This window comes from Cucurbita maxima, unplaced genomic scaffold (genome assembly GCF_002738345.1).
Source record: "Cucurbita maxima cultivar Rimu unplaced genomic scaffold, Cmax_1.0 Cma_Scf00102, whole genome shotgun sequence".
Lineage (NCBI taxonomy): Eukaryota > Viridiplantae > Streptophyta > Magnoliopsida > Cucurbitales > Cucurbitaceae > Cucurbita > Cucurbita maxima.
The window spans coordinates 278,645-284,469 of NW_019272118.1; the positions used below are offsets into that span (position 1 = coordinate 278,645).

The 5,825-nt window shown below is 32.2% G+C and overlaps 1 non-coding gene across 1 annotated transcript; it reads right to left on the reverse strand.

The window, feature by feature from the left end:
• Positions 1-5,194: 5,194 nt before the first annotated feature.
• On the reverse strand, positions 5,195-5,266 carry TRNAP-AGG. The gene has a single exon. It is a non-coding gene; the product is annotated as a tRNA-Pro (tRNA).
• Between the last annotated feature and the right edge of the window lie 559 nt (positions 5,267-5,825).

Below are 5,825 nucleotides of genomic sequence, written 5' to 3' on the forward strand. Positions count from 1 at the left end.
TCCTTTGTATTAAAGTCAACCTATATGAACCATGACATCAATTTATATCATTTCTCTGAGTTTTATGATGTTCTAGTGTTAGATTTCATGGGAATATTGCATGAGTAAAGTCCTTAAATGTCTATATATTTAACACTTTCCAAATTTTGATTTTTGGCTGTTTGTGTTTTTTTTTTTTTATAATTATGTTAGCAATTAGCCAATTTAATCAATTCTTCCTTTATGTTTTTTTTTAAATTATGTTACCTATTACTTTTGGCTAATTTAATCTATTCTATTTATTTTATTTTATTTTATTTTTTTATTTTTTCTATTGATGGACGTATCTTTCTAAAACATACTAAATAAAACTAAATAATTGGTTAAGAGAGGATATAAGATATAACTTATGGTTAAATCTCTTTCCATATGAGAATAACTCATTCTCATTTCCATCTTTGCAACCATGTATAAATTAAGGATTTTATTTCTCTTTGGTCAAAACCATCCTTAAAGGACAAAATTGAAGTTGTAGTTAGTCCATTATAATATTTGACGTGCTAGTTTTCAAACTACTTTAAATGGGTGTAAAGAAACCATGGGAATAACTTAGTGTCACTAATATGACACGTGTTGGGCATGTACTGAACACTTGTTGATACAATACATACATTACAAATTTATAATCCAGCATTTCGTATCAGACACTTGACTTTAAATATATTTTGAGAGTGAACCGTACATTAAGCTTTTTTTTAAGTATACAAATATATAAACTTATTTATATGAATTTATTTCTAATATAAAATTGATAAATATTTTGAAATAATTCTTTTTAATTAATGTATCATTGTCACATCAGTGTCCTAGTTTTTTAAAAATGACATGTTACCATATTTTTTTGGTATCATGTTTATGTCTCGTATCTATATCTCATTTTTATTTTTGTGACTGAGATATTTTGCTTTTATAAATAGATATCTTCACGAAAATAAGTTTAATTTATGTTGAGATGGAGAATAAAAATTGACACTTAAGGGCGTTGATACTTGCGACTTTGATTCTTCTTAATGTGAAGCTTGCATCTTGCAATTACTTGGGTAGAGAATGTGTTTCACTTAAAATTCACTCAAGAGAAAATAATCGAATAACGAACAATATTCGAGAGAGGATAACTTTTTTTTTTTAATATTTGAGAAATAAGAAAGAATAAAAATTAAAACATGGCATGAATGACATCTTCTTGAATCTTTGTTTTGTTCGGGTAAATGTATAAAAAAAAAAATCTTATACATTTTTAGATATAATTTAAGATTACCTATTTAATAAAACTCCATCCAAATTTTTACTGATAAATTTAATTATTATTTGTATACAATTGTTAATATGTAAGAAAATATATGTACAAAATGTTTATACTATTGGTAATACACTAGTCTCGGTTGTTTGACTAAAACAATGCAACCATTGTCCAAACTAAACAATTTGATTCGAAGCTATTTCCTAACAGAGGGAGGCTCAATTAGACTTTATTGTAAGATTCGACCATATCAATTTTGAATAGCGTTCTCCACAATTATAAATATCGAACTCCAAAGTATTCACGAGCAAAGTAAGTTTGTTGAAACTATCTATAAAAGTGTTCCAAAGTGAGTTGTGGAGAAGATTTGCCTTAAAATCTAGTTCCAATTAAGGATATCAAAGATGAAGAAGTGCAAGCTATTGGAAGGTTGGCCGTGGAAAATTTCAGAGGTGGTAGATATAATTTAATTTACAAGCGTGTGGTGAACGGTCTTTTTAGTCCCATATAGGCTTTGACCCCAAATTTTATATTATTGTGATAGATGCTATAAATGACAATAATATTCATTGGTCCTCTCTCTATATGTGCTTGTGGGACATTACTCTCTTTTATCTATAAAAATGACATAGCCATAATGATATAATAATCCTTATATATGTATTTTTTCTTTTGGGTATCGATCTCCTACCTCTCACATGCTAAGCAAGCGCTCTACCATCTGAGCTACATCCCCACAATTTTTGCATCACAAAACCCTAAATTTTCCGTCATCAATAATAGTGAAAATGAAGAAATATTGCTACCCAACATGTCATGAATAAGGAAAAAATTGAAAAGAAATAATATATTTAATAATAGATAGCCATATTTTGGGAGATGCATGGTATCAATCCCCATACCTCTCGCATGCAAAACGAGCACTCTACCCTCTGAGCTACATCCCCATGATTCTAACATTATAAAACCCTAGCTATAGTATGATTACTTGAATAAAGTTATTATTGTTGTTTATTCAATAAAAATTGTTATTGAATAAAATGAATTTTACGATCATTAATCTAAATCCAATAAATTAAGAACACTCTAGCTATAGTATGATTACTTGAACTATATGTAGAGACATAAGAGTTGATAAGGCTGAGTACCTTATTCTGGGGACACTATGGATGCGGCCCACTTTTGTATATGATATAAACAATGTGATCAGTAAAATTGTACATGTGGAGATATGTGTGTGGGGCGTCCTATGCAATGAGTATTGCATAAGATCGAACCATGAAGAAAATCACTCTCACTTCATAATGTCATTTACTATTGAGACTGATTTTCTTTTCATTCGATGACCTAGGTAACTCGATCTTAATTCTAAGCTAACCATGAACTCCTTTTTATTCGAAATTATCCTTATATTTGCATGGGTGAGAGTGGCTTAAGTTCGCTAACTCAATAAGCCTCCCATTTCAGGGGTAAGACTGAGTAAATGGCTGGGGACGTGGGGCTGACTCTAGGTCTTGAACAAGGGGCTCCACCCTCTCATTGGCCTGAGAGGGATTCGGTTTACTGGTTGGACCACAAACCAATTGTTCATTAGAGGATCAGTGAGACATAAGAAACAAGAAGTAACTTCAGGGGTAAAACGGTAAATTGGCCCAGCTCTAGTTACGAACAACCTGTGAAGGATAGACTTACTAATCATGGTTATATCAAATGGACAAAAATATATCTATAGTGAGGGGAGTGCAACTACTAGGCTATAGTGGAATGTCCTAGTAGTTAACGAATGTTGGTTAACAAGGTTAATGAGTTTAACCGGTTAATCTTGAATCATTGGAGCCCATGATCTATAGGTCCATTAGGTCCCTCTACTAGCTCATATCAAACTAAACCATAGAACAGTGTGACGAGTGAGTTCGAAGTGTTCAAATTCAAATTAGGGAGAATGCAGTACATATATACAATATATTTAACCGCATTTTTTGGTTTATTTACGAATTAAACAAAAAGATTGAATCTGAACGTTTTCATTTGTGTTATCCGCCAAGAAAATGATCAAGGAATTCTCTATACACGGCTGAGAGATGACCGTATTGTTGCACATTCTGAATAAAGTACCGTAGGCAAGCGAAGCTTTTGAAAATAAAAGCGTGTAGAACTCAGATCCACTTTCTCTTCGATTCGTAAACTTCAGATCTGATCTTCCTTTCATCTCCGAGTGATTGAGAAAGAATTTGAGCCTGGCGTGCATCCGGTTCAGTCAACAATAAGGTACAAAGCTGATTTATTAAATGGGCTTGAAGTTCCATTATCGTTAGGTCGAAGATCTTTACTAGGTTTAGTGCACTTTGGTAGTTGCGAATGTTGTCGTAATCAAATGTCTTTCTCATTCGACATTCTCTCTTACCAAGCACTCATACTCGCCAGGGTCGAGGAGACAATCCTTGAGCTAATTGGGCTTTGAGATTGCGTATATGCGAAAAGAGCTCGCTTTCAACTTTCTACCTCGGTGTTTTGTGCCCAGTTCTGGTTCAGAAAAGGGTCTAATCTCTTTCATTGGAGCACATTGATGCCAAAGGAGTCTTCTGAACCGGTGGAGAGGCTATGATGACTTCAGGCTATTCAAATAGCATGACTGATACCACAAAGAAATGGTCTCTAAGTCACACTAGTGGAATAGGTTTTTCATAATAATTATCTCGATATATTAGACCAAAAACCTGTCTGATGACTAATAAGGTAAGGGGTTTCAAAATACAAAAGAATGACAATTTGTGTGATAGAAAAGGAGATCTTCATTTTTTTTTCAGTGTGCACGGTTCGCCTGCCTTCTTGACCACAGATAGGCTATAGGGCTTTGCACTTCGGCCCCTGAGAATACCACATCAAGGTGACAGGATTCGAACCTATGGCTCTCTGAAACTTCTTCATCGGTTATTTGGGCGCATCTTCCTTAAAAGAATTGTGACGACAGTGGACAACATAATGGAAAGTTTCTAGAAAGAATACAATAGAACAATTTGTGTAATGCTCTTTTTGAAGTCGGGCTCGAAACGATCTTTATTCTTCCAAGATTATGTTTCATTCTCTATTCTCATCTTCTTGGTTCAATGTTTAAAAACCACATTTTAAATCATATTATCTTGCCTAATTCATTTTGATATAGTATTGTTGGGGGCATTTTGAGAATCGAACTTGAGGCCTTTACACCCAAAAAAATAATCATACCACTAGACCAAATGCGTTTATAGTAGATCTAAAGTTCTTAGTTGCTAGTCTATATATTTTTCGTGCCTCAATATATATGAAATTTATAATAGTTGAAAGTTCTTAGTTGCTAGTCTATATATTTTTCGTGCCTCAATATATATGAAATTTATACTAGTTGAAAGTTCTTTTTCGTGCCTCAATATATATGAAATTTATACTAGTTGAAGTTGTGCATTGCCACGCATTCCTTTGGGTTAGGCCCCATTGATAATTATTTTACAACTATTCTATTTCTTTTCATTTATTTTTCTTTCAAAAATTGTGCTTTTTTTTCTTTTTTGGAAGGGCATTTCGAGAATCGAACTCGAGACCTCTTGCACCCAAAGAAAGAATCATACTAGACCAAATGCCCTTATTATGGACTATATATTAAATTTTTTATGGAATCTATCATCATTATTTCATTTATTTTCTTTGTTAATAAAATCCATGAGCAATTATTATTATTATATTTTAGATCAACTTTAGTTTGATAGTTCCATTTGAGACACATATAGTGGAGTACACAAGTAAAGCAAATATCGAAAGTTACGATTTGTATAGGCATGCCTATTGAAAGTGAAAAAGATAAAATGATATTTAGAGCAAGAATATTACACTTCATTTAATTGCATTCTTTAAGGCTCATCTTTTGATGAATTGAACATAGGGGCATTCCGAGAATTGAACTCGGGACCTCTCGCACCCTAAGCGAGAATCATACCACTAGACCAAATGCCCTTTAAAAAAAATGCAACATTTTTAATACCTACTCAATATATTTTTTTCTCTCAAGTTTAAAATCTATTTTCTTGAGCGGTTGTTGGACTATAAAACAAAAAGTTGATGGTCTAGTATTTTACTTGTAAGTAAGGTATGTAATATTGAATTGTTCTAATATGCAAGTGTTATCAAATAAATTGCAACCCAACAAATGAATCAAACAAATCAGTTTGGGTTGGGTTGGATTTATTCGTCTCAGTTCATCAATTTGTTTGATTTAATTCTTCTATTTTGCTTCGTATGACAAGAAAATGAAGTTGTATTGAATGTACCTTAGTTTGATTTATGATAAACTCATATGAAATATAATTGCATTAATAGTACTAAGAGTTGGAGTCTATAAACATTTCATGAACTTAAGTGCAACTCATATTTCATTAAAGACGAGATAAACTTTAGTTAAGTAACTGGAACTTTAAATTACTTCATGTAGAGCTTCAATTACTCTAGGTTAGTTACTATCTTTAGGATTGACTAATCAGTTCTTGGATTTAGAGGATTGTTTTTTGTAATTTTC